This window comes from Cervus canadensis, chromosome 5, assembly GCF_019320065.1.
Source record: "Cervus canadensis isolate Bull #8, Minnesota chromosome 5, ASM1932006v1, whole genome shotgun sequence".
Classification (NCBI taxonomy): Eukaryota; Metazoa; Chordata; class Mammalia; order Artiodactyla; family Cervidae; genus Cervus; species Cervus canadensis.
The window spans coordinates 55,559,525-55,584,550 of record NC_057390.1 but is presented as its reverse complement, the minus strand read 5'-3'; positions in this window follow the sequence as shown (position 1 = coordinate 55,584,550).

Genomic DNA, 25,026 nt, shown 5'->3' with positions numbered 1-25,026 from the left:
AAAAGGATGAGGAGGATTCCTTTGGGGTCAGCCTGCTCCCATGTCTTGGGAGTGTTTTTTCCAATAAAATATCTGTCTGCTTGGCTGAACTGAGCTGTAACTTGTCTGTTATTCATTTTTTGGCAATGAGAACTGAGGAAGAGAAGTAAACATAGCTGACAGTATCTTCCATGTAACCCTGCTGTCTCATATCTAGAGAATTACTTGTAACTTTTACTTTTTATAAAAGGCTTCTTTAAGTCTTAAAAAAAAAAAAAAAGATAAAGTCTAGCCAAGGGAAAAACAAACACAAATGAAAGATTGAAACAAAATATTTTAATTCCTGGAGCTTAACATTTAATAGTTTTAACTTTCACCAAAACATATAAACAAAAACATAAGACAATGAGCAGGAAATCCCACTTGGAGAAGTTTATTCAATGAAATTTTGCAACTATCAATCAAATCAGTATCTTTATTAGACTCCTGGAAGGAGGCACCAAGGTGATCTGTAATTAAGTTCTTGGAATACAGTTTACACTAGCCACTTTACAATAAACATCATTAAACTAGACATTGCTTATCAAAGCAATGTGTAAGTGCTTGTAGATAGCTAGAAAGGCATGAGCAAAGGCACAAATTATATACAATATTTGAACTCTGCAGTCTAAGAAACAGAAGCAGAATACACAGCAACAGGTTATGAAATTCCTGTCTTTGGAGAAGTTGATGTATAAAAATTGTGCATCATATTATTTATTTGGTTTTCCTTAAAATATTAAAGTCCTCCCTATTCCTCATCCCCCACTATTCAAACATAATAATTCAAAACCAGTTAGAAAATGAGAAGTTCAGTTGCAAGGTTTTAAGTTTACTTATATATTTCAAGGTAAAAGTTATATATAATTTAGATTCCCTTTATATTACATATACTATTGATGTAAATATTAATTAGTGACCTTTCTCAGTAAATTATCTGAAGGGAAGTTAGCATGTGAAGTCATATTTTGGAATGTCTCGATTGGAAGATGAATGTTGTAAGGGACTTCTTTAGGAAATTTATAGACATATATAAATTTTGTCTTTAAGTATGCTTTATATATGCTTGTTTATGTTTAACATATATTTTATATAAAATGCTTTTAATATACATTTATATATTTGTATTATATATATTACATATATTCCTTTGTGGTTTATTTAAGAATGCATAAACACAAATGATCTAAAATTGGTTCCATTAAATGCCATAATCAATTCTCCTATCTTATAGAGGTGAATACACATTTGATTCAGTGTATTCTCAAAAGGAGGTCATTTTTGAAGGAAAGTAGTAATTATAACTGTAGTGAACCATTTGCTGTTTGAAACCTTGAGCTGATTATCTTTTGATAAACTTCTATTTGAAAATTTCTTTAGACTCATGAATTGACCTTACAATTTTGCCAAATATCAATATCACCTTTAAGAAAACTTTTAACTGCTTCAATCTTAGAAAGCAAACAAGCAAGGAAGTAGATAAACATATACATAATGTTCTCTGAAGCGCCAATATTTTGGATACCTGATGCAAACAGCCAATTCATTGGAAAAGACTCTGATGCTGGGAAAGATTGATGGCAGAAGAAGAGGGCATCAGAAGATGAGATGGCTGGATGGCCCCACTAATGCAATCGAAATGAACTTGGGCAATCTCCGGGAGATGGTGAGGGACAGGGATGCCAGGCTTGCTGCCGTCCAGGGGGTGGTGAAGAGTCAGATGTGACTGGGTGACTGACAACAACAAAGTTCTTAAACAAAATATTCATTTAAAAATATGAAAAGGTCAAATTTTTGTTCAGTTTAGTCACTCATTATGTCCAACTCTTTGTGACCCCATGGACGGCAGCACGCCAGATTTCCCTGTCTATCACCAACTCCAGGAGCTCACTTAAACTCATGTCCATTGAGTCAGTGATGCCTTCCAACCATCTCATCCTGTGTTATCCCCTTTTCCTCCTGCCTTTAATCTTTCCCAGCATCAGGGGCTTTTTCAGTGATTCAGTTCTTCACATCAGGTGACCAAGTATTGGAGTTTCAGCATCAGGATCAGTGCTTCCAATGACTGATTTCCTTTAGGATTAACAGGTTTGATCTCCTTGCAGTCCAGGGGATTCTCAATAGTCTTCTCCAACACCTCAGTTTAAAAGCATCAATTCTTTGTCACTCAGCTTTCTTTATAGTCCAACTCTCTCATCCATACATAACTACTGGAAAAACCATAGCTACGACTAGACGGACCTTTGTCGAAAAGTAACGCTCTGTTTTTCAATATGTTGTCTATGCTGGTCATAGCTTTTCTTCCAAAGAGCAAGTGCCTTTTAATTTCATGGCAGCAGTCACCATCTGTGGTGATTTCGGGGCCCTCAAAAATAAGATCTCTCACTGTTTCCATTGTTTACCCATCTATTTGCCATGAAGTGATGGGACCAGCTGCCATGATCTTAGTTTTCTGAATGCTGAGTCTTAAGTCTACTTTTTCTCTCTCCTCTTTCACTTTCATCAAGAGGTTCTTTAGTTCCTCTTCACTTTCTGCCATTAGGGTGGTGTCCATCTGTGTATCTGAGGTTATTGATATTTCTCCCAGAAATCTTGAGCCAGTTTGTGCTTCATCCAACCCAGCATTTTGCATGATATACTGTGCAAAACATATACTGTGATATAAGTTAAATAAGCAGAATGACAATATAGAGCCTTGATGTACTCCTTTCCCAATTTAGAATCAGTCTGCTGTTCCATGTCCAGTTCTAGCTATTGCTTCTTGACCTGCATAAAGATTTCTCAGGAGGCAGGTAAGAAGGTCTGGTATTCCCATCTCTTGAAGAATTTTCCACAGTTTGTTGTGATCCACGCAGTCAAAGTCTTTGGCATAGTCAATAAAACAGAAGTAGATGTTTTTCTGGAACTCTCTTGTTTTTTCAATGATCCAACAGATGTTGGCAATTTGATCTCTGATTCCTCTGCCTTTTCTAAATCCAGCTGGAACATCTGGAAGTTCATGATTCACTACTGTTGAAACCTGGCTTGGAGAATTTTAAGCATTACTTTGTTAGCATGTGAGATGAGTGCAATTGTGCAATAGTTTGAAGATTCTTTGGTGTTGCCTTTCTTAGGGATTGGGTTGAAAACTGACTTTTTCCAGTTCTGTGACCACAAAGATCTCTAGTCTTTCCCATTCTATTGTTATCATCTATTTCTTTGCATTGATTACTGAGGAAGGCTTTCCTATCTCTCCTTGCTATTCTTTGGAACTCTGCATTCAGATGGGTATATCTTTCCTTTTCTCCTTTGCCTCTTGCTTCTTTTCACAACTATTTATAAGGCCTTCTCAGACAATCATTTTTCCTTTTTGCATTTTTTTTTCTTGGGGATGGTATTGATCACTGCCTCCTGTACTATATCAGGAACCTCCATCCATAGTTCATCTGGCACTCTGTCTATCAGATCTAAACCCTTGAAATTTAATAACTTTAAAATTACTCAGTATGAAAAAAAATTACTCAGTATGAATAGTAATAATTATTTTTTCTCTTTTATTATTGAGTACAGCAGAGTGTACATGTCTTTCCTAAACTCTCAGTCTATGCCTCCTCCCCACCCTTCACCCTCCCACTATTTTAATCATAAGTTCATTGTTTAAGTCTATGAATCTGTTTGTTTTTGTAAATAAGTTCATTTGTATAATTCTTTTTGATTCTTCATATAAGGGATATTGTATGATGTTTACCTTCTCTGATTTACTTCCCTTAGTATTATAATATCCAGGTTCATGCATGTTGCTACACATGGCATTTTTTATTTGTTTTAATGGCTGTGTAATATTTCATTGTATTTATGTATGACATCTTGTTTATTCATTCCTTTGTTGATGGACATTTAGGCTTCTTTCATGTCCTGGCCTTTTTAAATAGTGCTGCAATGAACTCTGGGACACATGTATCCTTTTGAATGATGTTTTTCTCCAGATACATGCCCAGGAGTGGGATAGCTGGATAGTTCTATTTTTAGTGTTTTTAGGAACAAAGTTACATCCCTACTGAGAGAGTAGGAGGATTCCCTTGTCTTCACACCCTCTCTAGCCTATATTGTTTTTATTTTTTAGTTTTTTTTTCTTACAATTGTTTCTAACTTCATAACTTTTTGATCAAAAAAGATATTTGATAAGATTTCAATTTTTAAAAATTTATCATGGCTTACTTTGCAGCCCAGCAAGTTATCAATTCTGGAGAATGTTTCATGTATACTTAAAAATAATGTATATTCTGCTGTTTTTGGATGGAATACTTTATAAATATCACTCAAGTCCATCTCATCTGATGTATCATTTAAAGCCTATGTTTTCTTATTAATTTCCTATTTGGATGATCTGTCTAATATGAAAATAGGATGTTAAAGCCCCCCACCATTGTCGTGTTACTACTGATTTCTTCCTGTATAGCTGTTAGTATTTGCTTTATATATTGAAGTGCTTCTATGTTGGGTACATATATATTTAGAATCATTGTATCTTCTTGTTGAATAATTCCCTTAGTCATTATGTAGTGTCCCTCTTTGTTTCTTTTAAGAGCTTTTATTTTAAAGTCTATGCTATCTGATGTGAGTATTGCTACTTCATCTTTCTTTCAGTTTCAATTTTCATAGAATACCTTTTTTCATTCCCTTGCTTTCAGTCTGTATGTATACTTAGGTTAAAGTGAGTCTCTTGTGGACAGCAAATATAAGGGTCTTATTTTGTATCCATTCATCCAGTCTGTGTCTTTTGTTTAGAGTATTTAATCTGTTTACATTTAAAGTAGTTATCAATATATATGTTCTTATTTGAATTTTATTATTTTAGAATTGTTTTGTAGATCTTTTTTCTTTCTTTCCTATTTATTTCTCTTCTCTTGTGATTTTATGAGAAGCTTTAGGGTCTTGTTTGGATTCTTTTCTTGTGTATTATCTATTGGAGATAATCAACTTACTACATATGAAGCATACAATGTTCTTCATTGGTAAATGAATAGAAAATTCTTTAATTTACAGAATAATTTCAATTTGTAAAGATCAGGAAAGGCCCAGAAATAATTACAGAAATAGCCTAGACCAGGACTAGCATTTTTTTTTTTTTTTTTGGCATTAAAAAGCCAAATAGTAGACAGTTTAGAGTTTCTAGATCAGATGGTCTCTGTCTAAATAACTGGTTATAATAAAAGCAACCATAGACTATGCGTGAATGAAAGAGCATAACTATGTTCCAGTGAAGTGTTATTGTTGGTTACTGAAATATGAGTTTCATATAAGAATCACATGTTACAAAATACTCTTCTTCTTTTGCCTTTTTTTAACCATGTAAAATGTGAAACCTCTTCTTAGCTCACAGAGAAAAAGTTGGTGAACTATATTTGGCTTGTGGTTCTTAGTGTGCTGACCACTGATCTTGAGTTCCAGAGCATCACCTTCTACATATTGACAGCACTTATATTTTGTCATTTGCTTTTTCTCCTCTACTAGTATAACAATGTACAGACATGTACATGTGTATTTTTAATAGTGTTAAATTATTTTATATAAATATTTATGTCCTTTGTAAAAGCATTACACAATAAACACTCTCATATCAACAAAGGGTTTTATGCATTAGTGCAGTTTGTCCATACAATTATTAATATAACCTTCCACTTTATGGATAAGAAAAGTAGGGTTTAGAGAACACCTAAAGGTTCCAGGTTTCATTCTCTGTTCTGATAACTATCAATTCTTTCTTAGCAAAATTTTCCATTGAGTGCAATAAATTAAAGTTGATTTTCCTGTATTATACATATCCAGTTCTGAGTTAATATTTTTCAGCTTGAGTGAAGTCAACTGTGGTCAAACTCCATTAGTTTCTTTTACCCACTAAATAACTTCCACTATTAGTGTATTTTGTATCATTTACTATTATCATGCTTCCCTGGTGACTCAGCTGGTAAAGAATCCATCTCCAATGTGGAAGACCTGGGTTTGATCTGTGGGTTGGGAAGATCACTTGGAGAAGGGAAAGGCTACCCACTCCAGTATTCTGGCCTGGAGAATTCCATGGTCTGTATAGTCCATAAGGTCACAAAGAGTTGGACATGCCTGAGTGACTTTCACTTTTACTTTTTCACTATTATCATAAATTATTAGTAAAATTAATTAGCCCAACTGTCAGAAAGAAACTTTATACTCCATATTTTTTTTCTCATTCATTCAGAGAAATCTTAAAGTTTGTTTTTTTTCCCTCAGTATTTCTACTTCATCTGGTTGCCTAAACTACATTTAATGAGGCTTGACAGAGTACTTGAAATAACCATTTTTGTGACTTCTTGCTTTTTTTCTCTCAGTTAAAAAAATCATGGCAGAGAAAAAAAAATGTATATATATATATGCTTTCACTTAATATAGGTATGTAAAACATTTAAAGCAGCCAAAAATTGCATCCCAATATTCAACTATAGTGTGTGTGTATGTGCACATTGTAAAATCTATAAGACATATTTTTCTGGGGTAAAACTTTAAATTTTTAAATATTATTTAATTTTTATGCATATTTGCTCTGAGATCCCAGTTTTAAATCACACTATTACAGAGGCAAAAATGCTTACTATATTTTCATACAATGAATATTTGTACTTTTCTTGTTGTTGTTCAGTCACTAAGTTGTGTTTGACTCCTTGCAACCCCATGAACTGCAGCATGCAGGCTGCCCTGTTCATTTTCTCCTCAAGTTTGAGCAGATTCATTTCCATTGAAAAGTGATGCTATCTAACCATCTCATCCTGTGCTGCACACTTATCCATTAGCTTTCAATCTTTCCCATCATCAGGGTTTTTTCCAATGAGTCAACTCTTCATATCAGGCGGCCAATGTATTGGAGCTTCAGCTTCAGCATCCAATGGCTATTCAGGATGTTTCTTTTAGAACTGACTGGTTTCGATCTCCTTCCAGGAGGCGCTAGTGGTAAAGAACCTGCCTGCCAATGCAGGAGAGATAAGAGTCATGGGTTCAACCCCTGGGTCGGGAAGATCCCCTGGAAGAAGGCATGGTAATCCACTCCAGTATTCTTGCCTCAAGAATCTCATTGACAAACAAACCTGGAGGGCTAGAGTCTACAGGGTCACACAGAGTCAGACATGACTGAAGTGACTTAGCATTCATGCATGCAGTCCAGATTCTCAAGAGTGTTCACCAGCACCACAATTTGAAAGCATCATGCCTTCTTTATGGTCCAACTCTCACATTCGTACATGACTACTGGGAAGAAAAAAACAAACAAACCTAGCTCGACTATATGGACCTCTGTCAGCAAAGTGATATCTCTGCTTTTGAATATGCTGTCTCAGTTCAGTTCAGTCGCTCAGTCACGTCTGACTCTTTGTGACCCCATGGACTGCAGCATGCCAGGCCTCCCTGTCCATCACCAACTCCCAGAGTTTACTCAAACTCATGTCCATTGAGTTGGTGATGCCATCTAACCATCTCATTCTCTGTTGTCCCCTTCTCCTCCCGCCTTCAATCTTTCCCAGCATCAGGGTTTTTTCCAATGAGTCAGTTCTTTGCATCAGGTGGCCAAAGTATAGGAGTTTCAGCTTCAGCGTCAGTCCTTCCAATGAATATTCTGGACTGATTTCCTTTAGGATAGACTGGTTGGATTTCCTTGCAGTCCAAGGGACTCTCAAGAGTCTTCTCCAACACAACAGTTCAAAAACATCATACACTGTCTAGTTTTGTCATAGCTTTCCTTCCAAGGAGCAAGTCTCTTCTAATTTCATGGCTGCAGTCACTGTCCACAGTGATCTTGGAGACCAAGAAAATAAAAACTGTCACTGCTTCCATTTTTTCCTCTTCTATTTGTCTTGCAGTTATCGGACTAGATGCCATGGTCTTAGTTTTTTGAATGTTGAGTTTAAAGTCAGCTTTTTCAGTCTCCTCTTTCAACTTCATCAAGAGGCTGTTTAGTTCCTCTTCACTTTCTCCCATTAGGGTAGTGTCATCTGCGTATCTGAGGTTATTGATACTTCTACTAGCAATCTTGATTCCAGTTTGTGATTTGCCCAGCCAAACATTTCTCATAATTTATTCTGCATATATGTTAAATAAGAAGGGTGACAGGACACAATCTTGTCATACTGTTCAAAACATTAACCTAGTCATATTTTTAATTTTGCCTTGAATAGACTTTCACTGTATTTTAAGAAATTCTACACTATATCAATTGTGAAGTGATGGGCATCAGAGAAAAAAGGATAAATTAGTTTTTAAAATGTGACTACACATTGGCTTTCATGTTAGAAATACATGAAAGTGACATTATTAAAATATGTTGACTGGTGAATATTTTGACATTTTACCACTAAATTGTCAAAACAATATCATGAACACATTCAGCTCCATATTTTCAGAAATACTGACAGCATTAAGTGCTTTTCTTGCTGCCAGACATCTAATCAATGGTATGATCAATATCACAATCTGCAGACTTTGAATCAGCTACAAATAAGTGGATTTTGTCTAAATATTAACACTTACACAAGAGCAAACATTGAGGTCATGTTAGATCATTTGCAGTCATTAATACTCTCAATTATTTAACAGTTTGTGTTTTTCCGAAAAGGTGATTCTCAGCAAATTTTTTATCCCTGATTTCCTGTGGTCAGATATTGGGTTTATATTATTTAGCTGTCTAGAAGTATATGTGGCCATAAGAATTTGACTTTAGCTGAACAAAACAAAATGCCAGGCACATTGCTGTATCCGGGGAATGCTAGCTGCACTTGAATAAGCTAATCTGAATGATGCCAGAAAGATTTGTTGTTCACTCAGTGTATTTTATTTTCTGGCTAAAAAAAAAAACAAAAACTGATCATCATGTTTAATTATATAAATATCAGTCTCAAATTTTAGATAAAGACTGTTAAATGTCTCAAATAACCTATTATGCTTTTCTAATATACTCTGAAGGATAGCATGTAAATTAATATTTTAGCTTCAAGGAAATGAAATGGGGAGCTTTTATAAAGCTCTAAGCCCTCTTTATTTGTTCTACAAAAAATCAATGATATCTATTTTTCTAAAAGCAAAGCCAAACAAAAGTATGGATAAATAAGAAAATGGGTGGAGATACAGATTTAGTTGAATTAAAGTATATCAAGTATATATTTCTCATGTTTCAGAAACAGAGATAATCCCAGTTATTCCAGATTTAGTCTTATTGGTTCCATGGAGAAACAGCAGATGCAAGGCAAATGCTCATCTCTAGAGTGAATCTGCATATTTTCCTCTGCTGTTCAGATGGACCTCAGACATAATTCTTGTGTAGACTTGAAAAGCAAAGTCACGTTCATCAAAGTGCTTCTCCACAAAACCATGGGGATTGGAGGACTGGCAAATTTTAAATATGATTTGATTCTCCAGAGATAGGAACATTTCAGAAATTGATCTGGCCCAGGTTCATGGACTGTCTAACTAATAGTATCAGTAGTTAATTCTTTCACTATTTAAAAAAGTATTGTATTTATTTATTTATTTGTCTGCATTGGTTCTTAGTTGTGGAAAACAGGATCTTCACTGTGGCGTGTGAGAGCCTTCTTGGTGACTTGCAGCCTTCTCAGTGCCTGGGCTGCAGTGACTGTGGCTCACCGACTATCTAGTCGTGGCATGTAGACCCAGTAGTTTTGGTGTATGGGCTTCGTTGTCCTGCAGTATGTGGGATCTTAGTTTTCTAACCAGGGATCAAACTCAAATCTCCTGCATTGGACAGCGAATTCTTAACCACTGGACCACCAGGGCAGTCCGCTCTACCTTCATTCTTTATTATAAAACCTCTAATATTTTACTTGTGGAATCTTTTTGGCATTTATTTATGGTCAGCAAGCTCTCTTTTACTTTTCATGTGTAAGTGACAACTCAATCTTGAGCCTTAATGTTTGTTCAGCATGAGGGAAAATTTTGTTTTTCCTAATGACCTGAGATAATATTTCAAGATCCTTGATATTTTATACAAAAATACTCCTCTGACAAAATACTTTTCAAAACAATATTTTGACTGAAGTTTCAGTACAAATGTTTATATATACTAATTTAGTGATACTGTCACATAATAAAACACATATAGAATAACAATATTTCAAAGGTTATTAAAAAAATGAGCATTTTAATTGTACTTTTCCCATGCAAAAATTTTTGAAAGCAATTGAGCAATGCTAATTAAGAGATATTAGAATTTACCTTATCTTTTTACCTAAAAATTCCATTCAAAATATTTATGTAAAGGAAATATATACAGTCTATAGTAAGATTGAAATGAAAAATGTTCATAGCAGTCTTCATTAGAATACAAAATTGTGGATATTACAATTATCTAAATAGAACATTTTAGATAAATTATAGTGTAATATAAAGAATTGAAATACAGATAGTAAATTGGAGCTATTTATTTACATGAACTTATTTTATGATATATTGATAAATGAAGGTAGGATTATAAATTGGATGTATATTTGATCTCACTGTATATAAAAATATAGAGACATAATATAAAATGCCAAGAACAGCAGAAATAAATTTATCTATGTTTATTTGTGAAGATTTAGCATGTAAAATGTATACTGGCTACTTGTCTATATTTTCTAACTTAATAGTTATTTTTATAATAAATATATTTTAAAGATTGCACATTTCTTTATGCTATAGCATTAAATATGGGGATTTTGAAGATCTAAAACTTGATCTTTTTTCTTCTTTATTCTTTTCTTAACCGAAATAAGAAAAAAAAAAGATACATACTCTAATAGTTCTCCTTACATAATAAATTGCAACAAATTAAACTGTCAACAAATATCAATGGGGAAACAAATCTTTTTGATAACCGCTTAGCAAAATGTTGCTTTGGGATATTTGACATTTTGATACGATCATCGATAATTGTTGTGAAATCCTCGGTAAATTTGTAAACCAGGTGCAAATAATGTGGCATAAAATGTTCATTATGCAAATTAGATGGTTTAAATCTTCACATGGAGCTAATGTGCTTATGCTGAAGTTTAAAGCATTTATTTTCTTCCCACCTAGCAGAAACCAACTGCACATCCTTCTGATTGCATGATGAGAAAATATATTTATATTGCTACACAAACAAACTCACCAAAGAAAAGCTAAATAGGATGTGATTTTGTTGGCCTGGACATCAAGTGGTATGGCAGAAGAAACTCCCATTTTTTAAGATAAAAAAATAAAAGGAGTTAAGGTTTTAAGATAAAAGGAGTTACACAAAATTGTAGGAAAAGAAAGAAACTTCATCAAAATGTCTCTTGCTTTCACTTTCCTATGAGGACATTATAATATAAAGTAATTGAAATGCTCATTTAAAAGTTTACAATTAGTGGAAGAACCACAGTATAACTCTAGTGAGAGCATACTTTTACCTATATATTGTTATGTATGTGAAGAAAATGTATTGTCTTGATTTCTTTGCTGCTGATCTTTTCATCCTTACTCTCTACTTCATGTGAGGAAGAGGAGGATGGGTGTCATAATGATCAGTTCCAGTAATTGCTTCCCAAACTAATAACCATGTCTTTTGGTAACATAATCTGAAAAGAAAAATAAAACTTATTCTCAGACCACACATTCCTCTCTGATCATCATCTGGTGTATGAAATGTTATTAAAAATAATAAAAGACACGACCTCATATGGTGCAAAGAGATGAAGTCCACACACACACACACAGACACACAGACACACAGACGACACACACACATTTCTGAATACTCTGGAGCCTGCAAAAAACAATGGTGACCTGTTGCATTTCCAGAATAATGACCAGGAGAAACAAATGGGTTTCATGTTACTTGTATGGATTGATGATATGTATGCCAGCACTCATTGCTGAAGTGTGTGTTCCTGGCAATTTATTTCTAGTCATAAATTATTCTCCCAAAGATACCTTTCTAATTTGACACCATGCTGATTTCCCACTGAAATATATAAACATGTTGGGACCCTTTCATGGAATGCACTGGCCTTGAAGAACTAAAAGTGGTTAGAATAGAAAAGCAAACATAATCATAGTATGCTGCCTAGCTCAACTGTAAATAGAACTTAAATATTTCATAGTAAATCTTCAGTAAATCTTCATCCCTCTAACTTTCACCATCATTTTGGTGTCATGAAATGACCTCTTTTTGTGAGTCATCTATACTGAATAATATTGGTACATATATGTAATGTACCAAAGTATATATTATATATATATATATATATATATATATGTACCAAAGTATATATTATATATATATATATATATATTTCTGAAAACCTGCATCCTAGTCATGGAAAGTACAATCTGTTCTAAATTCAGAACAGCTAGTTTTCTTCTCCCTTAGTAGGGGTTGGGGAATCTGGGCTAATTATTTGGCCATACAGTTCTACTACAACTTTTAAATTGTTGTCTGTTTCCTGTTGGTCTATATTTCAGGAACTTTACTCATAGTACTTTCTTTTACACAGTTGTTCAATTTGACTTATTTCTGTGTTTTCTTAGCACCAAGCTTCTCCCTTAAAACCTAATGATGACTACCTTGAGAAAAATATTTTTTAATGTAACTTAATGAAAACTATGAGTAGATATCTTTCTAAAAGGATCATTAGACAATGTGACTATAAAGAACAATGTACAAGGCAATTTCTCTCAGAGAGTAAAATAAAAACCTAAATAAATCCAAGTCAGGCTTCAGCAATATGTGAACCGTGAACTTCCAGATGTTCAAACTGGTTTTGGAAAAGCAGAAGAACCAGAGATCAAATTGCCAACATCCACTGGATCATCGAAAAATCAAGAAATTTCCAGAAAAACATTCATTTGTGCTTTATTGACTATGCCAAAGCCTTTGGCTGTGTGGATCACAACAAACTGTGGAAAATTCTGAAAGAGATGGGAATACCAGACCACCTGACCTGCCTCTTGAGAAACCTGTATGCAGATCAGGAAAAAACAGTTAGAAATGGACATGGAACAACAGACTGGTTCAAAATAGGAAAAGGAGTACATCAAAGCTGTATATTGTCACCCTGCTTATTTAGCTTATATGCAGAGTACATCATGAGAAACGCTGGGCTGGAAGAAGCACAAGCTGGAATCAATATTGCCAGGAGAAATATCAATATGCATAAGATATGCATAAGATATGCAGATGACAGCACCCTTATGGCAGAAAGTGAAGAAGAACTAAAGAGCCTCTTGATGAAAGTGAAAGAGGAGAATGAAAAATTTGACTTAAAGCTCAACATTCAGAAAACTAAGATCATGGCATCTGGTCCCATCACCTCATGAGAAATAGATGGGGAGACAGTGGAAACAGTGTCAGACTTTATTTTTTTGGGCTCCAAAATCACTGCAGATGGTGACTGCAGCCATGAAATTAAAAGATGCTTACTCCTTGGAAGGAAAGTTATGACCAACCTAGACAGCTTAAAAAGCAGGCACATTACTTTGCCAACAAAGGTCCATCTAGTCAAGGCTATGGTTTTTTCAGTGGTCATGTATGGATGTGAGAGTTGGACTGTGAAGAAAGCTGAGCGCCGAAGATTTGATGCTTTTGAACTGTGGTGTTGGAGAAGACTCTTGAGATGAGAGTCCCTTGGACTGCAAGGAGATCCAACCAGTCCATCCTCAAGGAGATCAATCCTGGGTGTTCATTGGGAGGACTGATGCTGAAGCTGAAACTCCAATAGTTTGGCCACCTCATGCGAAGAGTTGACTCATTGGAAAAGACCCTGATACTGGGAGGGATTGAAGGCAGGAGGAGAAGGGGAGTACAGAGGATGAGATGGCTGGATGGCCACTGACTCTATGGACATGAGTTTGTGTAAACTCTGGGAGTTGGTGATGGACAGGAAGGCCTGGCATGCTGCGATTCATGGGGTCGCAAAGAGTTGGACACGACTGAGTAACTGAACTGAACTGAACTGAATCTCTGCCATCATATACGAGGGGGCCCCCACAGTATCTGCTTGGAAGAATTTCAGAATTACTTTTAAATCTGACTTCTGTGTGTTTCCCAGTTTTTGGGTAGGATAATTTATTGAGATATTCTTGCCCTTATTATATTTTTGTGTATTGAGTGTGTAAATGGAAGTGGAATATAAATAACTAATCTATTTATTTTTAATTAAATTTATTTTTTTTTAACTGCAGGATAATTGATTTACAATATTGTGTTAGTTTCTGCCAAACATCAGCAGGAATCAGGTATAAGTATACCTATATCCCCTCTCTCTTGAACCTCCCTGCCACCTCCCTATAACTTGTCTATTTAGCTTAATGGTTGTCAGTGAAGAAAAATCTGGGCTTAATGTGAATCAGTTCAGTCAGTCTGTTCAGTCACTCAGTCGTGTCCGACTCTTTGTGACCCCATGAATCGCAGTACGCCAGGCCTCCCTGTCCATCACCAACTCCTGGAGTTTACTCAAACTCATGCCCATCGAGTCAGTGATGCCATCCAGCCATCTCATCCTCTGTCGTCCCCTTCTCCTCTTGCCTTCAATCTTTCCCAGCATCAGGGTCTTTTCCAATGAGTCAACTCTTCGCATGAGGTGGCCAAACTATTGGAGTTTCAGCTTCAGCATCAGTCCTCCCAATGAATACCCAGGACTTATCTCCTTGAGGATGGACTGGTTGGATCTCCTTGCAGTCCAAGGGACTCTCAAATGTCTTCTCCAACACCACAGTTCAAAAGCATCAATTTTTCGGCACTCAGCTTTCTTCACAGTCCAACTCTCACATCCATACATGACCACTGAAAAAACCATAGCCTTGACTAGATGGACCTTTGTTGGCAAAGTAATGTGCCTGCTTTTTAATATGCTATCTAGGTTGGTCATAACTTTCCTTCCAAGGAGTAAGCATCTTTTAATTTCATGGCTGCAGTCACCATCTGCAGTGATTTTGGAGCCCAAAAAAATAAAGTCTGACACTGTTTCCACTGTCTCCCCATCTATTTCTCATGAGGTAATGGGACCAGATGTCATGATCTTAGTTTTCTGAATGTTGAGCTTTAAGCCAACTTTTTCACTCTCCTCTTTCACTTTCATCAAGAGGCTTTTTAGTTCTTCTTCACTTTCTGCCATAAGGGTGGTGTATTCTGCATATCTGAGGTTATTGATATTTCTCCTGGCAATATTGATTCCAGCTTGTGCTTCTTCCAGTCCAGCGTTTCTCATGATGTACTCTGCATATAACCTAAATAAGCAGGGTGACAATATACAACCTTGATGTACTCTTTTTCCTATTTGGAACCAGTCTGTTGTTCCATGTCCATTTCTAACTGTTGCTTCCTGACCTGAGTACAGGTTTCTCAAACGGCAGGTCAGGTGGTCTGGTATTCCCATCTCCTTCAGAATTTTCCACAGTTTGTTGTGATCCACACAGCCAAAGGCTTTGGCATAGTCAATAAAGCAGAAATAGATGTTTTTCTGGAACTCTCTTGCTTTTTCAATGATCCAGCAGATATTAGAAATTTGATCTCTGGTTCCTCTGCCTTAATGTGAATAACTGAGCATTATCTAGAAATTCTTTACCCTTGGCCTTAGTGCAGTGACTAGATAGAAGTTGGGAGTATCTTTTAGGGAGAGAGTGAGTTTTTTACATGTTGAAGAGAAAGAATGAAATGAGTATTGGTGAAATGAGGATGGATGATAGTAGAGACCTGCTAGATAGTCACCTATATCAACTACATAAAATTATATGTCAAGGCTCCCTTATAATTAGAAAGAGATGTACACAGAAATGATAGATCTCCTTCCAGGCTTTGCCATAAAGCTTCAAGCATGATTGTCAAGAACCTCTCTTCTTCCTCTATGGTGATATCTGAACTATATTTAATATAACGGAAATATGCATCACTTGGAGGAGAGCGAGGAGAATTTGTGTTGACATTATAAAGTAAGTCTTTATTGTATTTCATTCCTATTTCTGCTATAACAAATTACTACAAACTTCGTGGCTAAAAACAACATAAATGCTTGATCTTACACTTCTTTAGGACAAAGATTGGAAATAAACCTGTGAGTCTAAAATCAAGTTGTTGGCAAGAGTGCCTCCTCTGGAACTCCGAGAAATAATTCATTTCCTTGTCGTTTCCATCATCTATAGGCTGCCTGTATTCGTTGGCTCATTGTAAATTTCTTCATTTTTGAAGTCAGCAGCATTGTAACTTTCAAACTCCTGCTCTGAATGTCACTCCTGTAACCTCTGTTTTCACATCTCTTCCTTAGATTCAGACTCTCTGAACTCTCACTTACAAATATTTTTGTGATTACATTTGTCCTAATCCAGATAACCCAGGATAATTCTTTCCATCTGAAAAAATTCAACTTACTTATATCTTAAAAGTCCCTTTTATTATGTAAGTAACATGTTAAGAGATCCTGGAGACTGGGGCCTGGCATCTTTGGGGTAAATTTATTCAATTCATCCCAGTGGAAATTTATTCAAGCCTCACTATCAGCAGAAAATTGGATTACACGTTTACTGAGCATGGCCCTGCCTACCAGAGTAAGACCCACCCAGGTTTCCCTATAGCCAGTCCCTTGAATCAGAAAGCTTGCACAAGTCTCTTATTCTCATCCATCAGAAGACAGACAGAATGAAAAACACAATCACAGAAAACTAAATGAAGTGATCACATAGATTACAGCATTGTGTAACTCAGTGAAACTATGAGCCATGCTGTGTAAGGCCATCTAAGAAGACGGGTCATGGTGAAGAGTTACGACAAAATGTTTTCTACTGGATAAGGGAATGGCAAACCACTTCATCATTCTTTCCTTGAGAACACTATGATCAGGATGAAGAGGCAAAAGATACAACAATGAAAGATGAGCCTTCAGATTGGTCAGTGCAGTTGGAGCAGAGTGGAGAAATAATTCCAGAAGGAATGAAGAGGCTGAGCCAAAGTAGAAACGAGGCCCAGTTGTGGTGTGTCTGGTGATGAAAGTAAAGTCTGATGTTGTAAAGAACAATAGTGTATAGGAACCTGGAACATTAAGGCCATGAACCAGGGTAAATTGGAAGTGGTCATCAGGAGATGGGAAGAGTGAACATTGACATTTTAAGAATCAGTGAACTTAAATGAATGGGAATGGATGAATTTAATTCATATGATCATTACATATACTAGTATGGGCAAGAGTCCCTTAGAAGAATTGGAGAAGGCTTCATAATCAATGAAAGAGTCCAAAATGTAGTACATGGGTGCAGTCCCCAAAAGGACAGAATTATCTCGGTTCTTTTCCAAGGCAAACAATTCAACATCACAGTAACCCAAGTCTATGACCCAATCACTAATGCTAAACAAGCTGAAGATAAATGGTTCCATGAAGACCTACAAGACCTTCTAGAAGTAACACCAAAAAAAGAAAAAATCATCATAGGGTACTGAAATGCAAAAGTAGAAGCTCAAGAGATGCCTGGAGTAACAGGCAAGTTTGACCTAGGAGTACAAAACGAAACAGGGCAAAGGCTAACAGTTTTGCCAAGAGAATGCAATGGTCATAACAAACACCCTCTTCCAACAACACAAGAGACAACTCTAGACATGGACATCACTAGCTGGTCAATAACTGAAATCAGATTGTTTATATTCTTTGCAGCCTCAGATGAAGAAGCTCTAAATGGTCAGAAAAAACAATTCCTGGAGCTGACTGTGGCTCAGTTCATGAGCTTCTTGTTGCAAAATTCAGACTTAAGTTGAAGAAAGTAGGGAAAATCTTAGGTCATCCATGCATTACCTAAATCAAATCCCTTATGATTATACAAAGGAAGTGACAAATAGATTCAAGGGATTAGATCTGATACACAGAGTGCCTGAAGATCTATTGATGGAGGTTTATAATATTGTTCAGGAGGCGGTGACCAAATAAACCCCAAGAAAAATAATTATGAGAAAGCAAATTGGTTGTTGGAGAAGACATTACAAATAGCTGAGAAAAGAAGAGAAGTGAAAGGCTAGGAGAAAAGAAAAGATAAATTCAGAATCAGACCTACTGGAATTCAGAACTCCAAAGAATAGTAAGGAGAGATAAGAAAGCCTTCTTAAGTGAACAATGCAAAGGAATACAGGAAAACAATAGAATGGGCAAGACTAGAGATGCTGTCAAGAAAATTAGAGATACCAAGGAAAATTTTCACACAAAGATGGACACAATAAAGGACAGAAATTTTATGGACTTAACAGAAGAAGATATTAAGAAGAGGTGGCAAGAATACACAGAAGAGCTGTACAAAAAAGGTCTCAATGACCCAGATAACCATGGTGATCACTCATCTTTGTGAAGTCAAGTGAGCCTTAGGAACATTACTACAGACAAAGGTAGTGGAGGTGATGGAATTCCAGCTGAGCTATTTCAAATACAAAAAGATGAAGTTGTTAAAGTGTTGTACTCAATGCACCAGGAAATTTGGAAAACTCAGCAGTGGCCACAGGACTGGAAAATGTCAGTACATGTTCCAATCCCAAAGAAGGGTACGTCCACATCATTGACTACGCTAAAGACTTTAACTGTGTGAATCACAACAAACTGGAAAATTCTTAGATGGGAATACCAAACCACATAACATGCCTCTTGGGAAACCTATATGTAGATCAAGAAGCAACAGTTAGAAACTTACATGAAATGTCAGACTGGCTCAAAATTGGGAAATGTATATGTTAAGGATCTATATTGTCACCCTGCTTTTTAACATAAATGGTGAGTATATAATATGAAATGCAGGGCTGGATGAATCACAAGCTTGAATCAAGATTACCGATTATTGACTAAGAAATGTCAATAACCTCAGATATGCTCAGATGACACAATCTTAATGGCAGAAAGTGAAGAGGAGCTAAAGAACCCCTTCATGAAGGTGAAAGGAGAGTGAAAAACCTGGCTTGAAATTAAGACCATGGCATCTGGTCCCATCACTTCATGTCAAATAGATGGGGAAAAATGGAAACAGTAACAGAATTTATTTTCTTGGGCTCCAAAATCACTGTGGATGGTGACAGCAGCCAAGACATTAAAAAAAAACAAACAAACAAACAAAAAAAACTCTTGCTTCTTGGAAGAAAAGCTATGACAAACCTTGAAAGCATGTTAAAAACAGAGCCATCACTTTGTCGACAAAGGTCCATATAGTCAAAGCTGTGGTTTTTCTAGCAGTCATGTACATATGTGAGTGTTGGACCATAAAGAAGGCTGAGCACCAAAGCATTGATGCTTTCAAGTTGTGTTAGAGAAGTCTTTTGAGGGTCCCTTGGACAGCAAGGAGATCAAACCAGTCAATTCTAAAGGAAATCAACCTGAATATTCATTGGAAGGACTGATGCTGAAGCTGAACCTTAATACTTTGGCCATCTGATGCAAGATGCCAACTCATTGGCAAAGACTCTGATGCTGGTGAATACTGAAGGCAGGAGGAGAAGTGGGCTACAGAGCATAAGACTGTTGGATGGCATCATTGACTCAATGGACATGAGTTTGAGCAAAGTCTGGAAGATAGTGCAGGACAGGGAATCTTGTCATGCTGCAGTCCATGGCGTCACAAAGAGTCAGACAGGATTGAATAACTGAATAATATTGTACTAATCTTTATTGTGTAAATTAGGGGGGAGGTGTTTGTTGTAGCCATTAAATTGTTTATTATCCTAGCTAATATAAAAAGAATGAGAAGTAATTATTTTGGTATTTCACAAGATAAGTTTGAAGTATCAGAGGAAATTCCAAGTGGATACATCCAATAGGATTTTGTTAATGTATAGACTTCTGGTTTAGAATAAAGAAATAAAAGTTATTCACAGTCCCATTGAGGGTATCACTTTCAATTTGTACATTTTATATATCAATGTCTCTCAAGATTTTTATTTTTAAGTAGTGACTTGTCTCTAGTAAAAAAAAAAATAATGTTTTTCTAATCAATTATTACTAATGTGAATGTACTGAATCCCTTGAGTGTATTTGGGCTGGATAGGGTTAACAAATGAAGGTACTGAAATAGGCTTACCAGGAAAATATATATGGTAAGAACGAAAGTTCCAAGGGAAAAAAAAAATCTCTGGGAAAAAACCTATATTATTAATGAGTATCAGAAAAAAATCTACTAATAAATCCAAGAGTTTTCAGAGCATTGAGAGGATGGTAAGAGTGTAGCACCCTACGAGTCAATGCAAAACACATCTTACTACTAGACACACCTGTTGACAAATTTAGTGACTAAACTCTTTGCTGCAAAATACATTTTAATGATAACTGTAAAGTCAACAAGGTCAAATGCTTTAGAGAGGTCAAATGTGATAAGTTCCAAGTATTCATTGGAATCAACAGCATGTGTGCTTTTTATAACTTAGACAAGAATAGCTTCCATGGAGTGGTATTTGATATTCCTTCTTATTGGAGGGCAGAGAAGGTGAAATTGGTGACAAAAGAGATATAAAACTGTTTCAGGCATCTTATTTATGAAAAAGTTGAAAATTTATCTACATTTTGCTTATTATATTAGAGAAAACATGAAGTCAAGGAATACATTTTTAAACATGTGAGACAAACATTGATAGGAATAGGTAAGTACGAAGATACAGGGTAGAAAGGCTGTGAAGCAGTGTTACCAGGAGATAACATTCCAGTGTGATGTAGTTGCAGAAGTGAATGATGTCCCTGCCAAGATATTCCTATTTCTCTCTCATGCTGCTTTGAATAAGAAGATATGGTGAAATAGATTACTTAGGAAATTAGAGAATACTTTAAGTAGGCACTCTATCCAAATTAATACAGAATGATTCAGGCACAATAATATGCCACCAGCCTACCTAAGGATGTGGTTTTCTTCAGCAACTTTTAAAAGATAGGTTGAAAAGCTGAGAAGCCAATATTTAGACTTTTGCAAAATTGCAATTTTACTGGCAGTATGTAATAGAAATGCAAATCAGGAAACAAATTTGATGATGTTTGCAATGATTAAAATGATGCACCATAGAATTTAGCAAAATAGGGAAGATAGAAAATACAGTAGTGAGGATTTTGGTAGGAGGCTAATTAATGTGGAGAAGTAATAAGATATAATTCTTGGTAAGATGGCAAAACAGATGTAATGGGCAGCCACATGTGAGAGTTCAAGGATGAATTTGGGTGAGAGAGTGAGGTGTTTGATTTCAGGAGTTCAGAATTGCAGTAATTATACATAATTATCAGAACTAGCAGTTGAATTAGAGTCAAGGTAAAGGTCTTGGGAGCGGAAAATGTTAAGGGACTGATAAATTCACATGTTGCAAGTCTGTTTGGGTGATAAATGTACTTTGTAGGATAGATTACTAAACTTGAGGTGAATTGAAAGACAATGAGATAAGTAGCAAATTATAAAACCTTAAACTAATGACAAAATCTGGCTAAAAATCTATAAGTGGGGGTGATCAAAAAAGTAGCGGATGGTTTAAATATATGACACAGTTGAGCAGGACAAAATGAGCATGATAATGCAACCAAGTAGCATGAAAACTCCAATTTAAAATCCCTCATATTATCAGGGCTTATATGAATTAAAAGTTACAACAATACTTTTGAAATATATGAAAGTAGAGTAAATTTCCCTCAGAGAATTTCCTGGAGATTTCCATGGACAGCGGAGCCTGGTGGGCTACAGTTCATGGGGTTGCAAGGAGTCAGACACAACTGAATGACTAACACCTAGAGTAACAAAAAAGAAAACAAAAATAAACAAATGGGACCTAATTAAAGTTGTTAGCACAGCAAAGGAAACCATGAACACAGCATAAAGACAACACACAGAATGTGAGAAAATATTTGCAACTGACAAGGAATTATTCTCCAAAATATCTGAACAGTTCATGCAACTCAAAAAAAAAAAAAAAAAAAAGAAATAAAAAATGGTGGTGGAGTTCTAAATAGATATTTCTCCAAAGAAAACATACAGATGGTTAAAAGGCACATGAAAAAGTCCTCCACATCACTAATTATTAGAGAAATATAAGTCAGAACTACAATGAGGTGTCACCTCACACCATTCAGAATGCCATCATAAAAAAGTCTACAAAGAGGACATTAATACTAAGCTGAGTATTTGCAGGGTGGTCCTTTATGTGTGACAGAATCAAAGTGTGCTGAATAGCATGTGCAAGGAGGTGGCTCTCTATCTGCTTCCTTCCTTTCCATATCAGTGTGGCTTTACTAGCTAAGGCTTAAATGTAAGATGAGGTCCAGGCATGCTTGCAGAGATTTCCTTTCTCTCTTGCACTGAAGCCATCTAAGCAGTAATGGGTCCCAAGGCATGCTCGCTGTGTGCAGGCCCATCTATCTCCTCTGTTTTCCCTTCTTCGATCTGACAGCCAGCAGGGAGACTAACCAGCATCTGTCTCTCAAACAAGGCCAAACCATCAGTAGGTATTCAAGGCAAATGCCCAGTCCTGAGCTCTCTTGTTGCCTTTCTCTTTTTAAATTTATTTCACTGCAATTGTTAAGTGTATGGTTTTGATGCTATTTTAGTTCAAATACTTTATCAACATTGATGTATGTGATTCAGATAAGTTTTGAAAAACTATGGATTTGGGCATTGATATAAGTTAAAAAAGAAAAAAAAAAACAAAAACATTGCTCTGCTTTCCTCCTTCATGGCCCTCTAGGGCTATATCATCTTCAAATAGTTGGAGAGTACACATGTTGATAGTTTAGGACAGATGCATTGATCAGAATCTTTAACAATTGGTGTGACAGCAACCCATCAGAATAGATGCTGGCTTCCATCTAGAGCAAGATCCTCAATCAGCTAGATACTCCAGGAATCAAGTCTTTAATGCTTAACTGAAGAGATTTCTAGGGTACCAGCTGGGTATCCATGTGGTGGCATGGCTCAGGAGGGCTTTTTGCCATAGTATTTTACCCACTAGTAATTGAAAAACAATATAGCTGTAGCTGCATAATTTGTTCCAGGTTACTGAAAACCTGATTTAGTGTAGATTTTAGTGGTATTATTTCTATGGCTTTCAAGTTATTTGAACAATATAAAGAAAACCATGCTTCTTTATATTTAACAACACTCAAAATATCATGCTGACTATGGATGTACCATCAGAATGTGCCCAATCTTGTCAAAAATATTTTGTGGAATATTTTATGCTATAACATTGTGACCCAAGATCCATTTATGATTTCATGTGTTGGGTTAAGGAACTTCACAGTGTATAGACTTAAGTTAGCAACTACAAAGCAGTTAATGCTAGCAGTAGCAATTTTTTCTATATTTTACTTTGTTCTTTACACATTTTAACTACATAGATTTGCCTGTCTTTATTAACTCTAAGTCAAAGAGCATCTTAATAAATTTTCATTTAAGTGTAAATTTATAAACTAATAAAACATAAACTAATTAAACTATTATTACTGTACCATGAAACTGAAAGATGCTTGCTCCTTGGAAGAAAAGCTATGACCAACCTAGACAGCATATTGAAGAGCAGAGACATTACTTTGCCAACAAAAGTCAATCTTGTCAAAGCTATGCTTTTCCCAGTAATCATGTATGGATGTCAGAGTTGGACTATAAAGAAAGCTGAGCCCCAAAGAATTGGTACTTTTGAACTGCTGTGTTGGAGAAGATCCTTGAGAGTCCCTTGGACTGCAAGGAGATCCAGCCAGTCCATCCTAAAAGAAATCCATCCTGAATATTCATTGGAAGAACTGATGCTGAAGCTGAAACTCCAATTCTCTGGTCACCTGATGTGAATAATTGACTCACTGGAAAAGACCCTGATGCTGAGAAAGATTGAAGGCAGGAGGAGAAGGGGACGATAGAGGATGAGATGGTTGGATGGCATCATTGACTCAATGGACATGAGTTTGAGCAATCTCTGGGAGCTGCTGGTGGTAATGGAAGCCTTGGTGTGCTGCAGTCCATGGGGTCACACAGTTAGACACAACTAGATGACTGAACTGAATCAAATTATTATGAAACTTTTGATTATGTATTCAGTTCAGTTCAGTCACTCAGTCATGTCCAACTCTTTGCAACCCCATGAACCGCAGCACACCAGGCCTCCCTGTCCATCACCAACTCCCGGAGTCCACCCAAACTCAGGGCCATCGAGTCGGTGAAGCCATCTAACCATCTCATCCTCTGTTGTCCCCTTCTCCTCCTGCCCTCAATCTTCCCCAGCATCAGGGTCTTTTCACTTGATATTTCTATACACAGCAAAGGGCATTGCAACAGTTTATGGCTGCAATATCATAGCTAAGTGAAAGTCGCTCAGTCGTGTCCAACTCTTTGTGACCCCATGGACTATAAAGTCCGTGGAATTCTCTAGGCAGAATACTCAAGTGGGTAGCCTTTCCCTTCTCCAGGGGATCTTCCCAGCCCAGGGATCAAACCCAGGTCTCCTGCAATGCAGGCAGATTCTTTACCACCTGAGTCACAAGGGAAACATCACAGCTAAGGCCAGTCTCAGAAAGTAGATATGTTAAAGAAAATATCCAGGTATTTGAAATAGCTTCAGCAAGTTTAACTCTCAGTGCCTGACCTCCTTTATTTCAGTAAACCTATGACCAAGGTACCCAGTAGTACTAGAAGTCATAGACTTTGGAGAGGTAATACTGTATGCATATACCAGATGCATGCCTATATTTTCTACTTCCCTACTTTCCCCTCTCTCCCCTCTTCTTCTTTCTATCTCTCTGTCTCTCACAAATACAAACATACCCACACAGGCTGAAATATGAAGATATTTTTTATTGGAGTCTAGTGTAATCCAAAATTCTTGAACACAATGGAATCCTCCTATTAGTAAGTCTAACCAAATTGAGTGAGATGAATTAGCTAATTGTTTCAGTCTATGTTTTCTGTCTGGAAACCTCTAATACTGAGAAATTAAAAGAGGAAAAAGAAAGAAAAGCTCTCTGAAGCTGACATTAATATACAAAACATACCTTTCATTAAGTACTATCCAAGGTCTTTGAAGTCCATAGA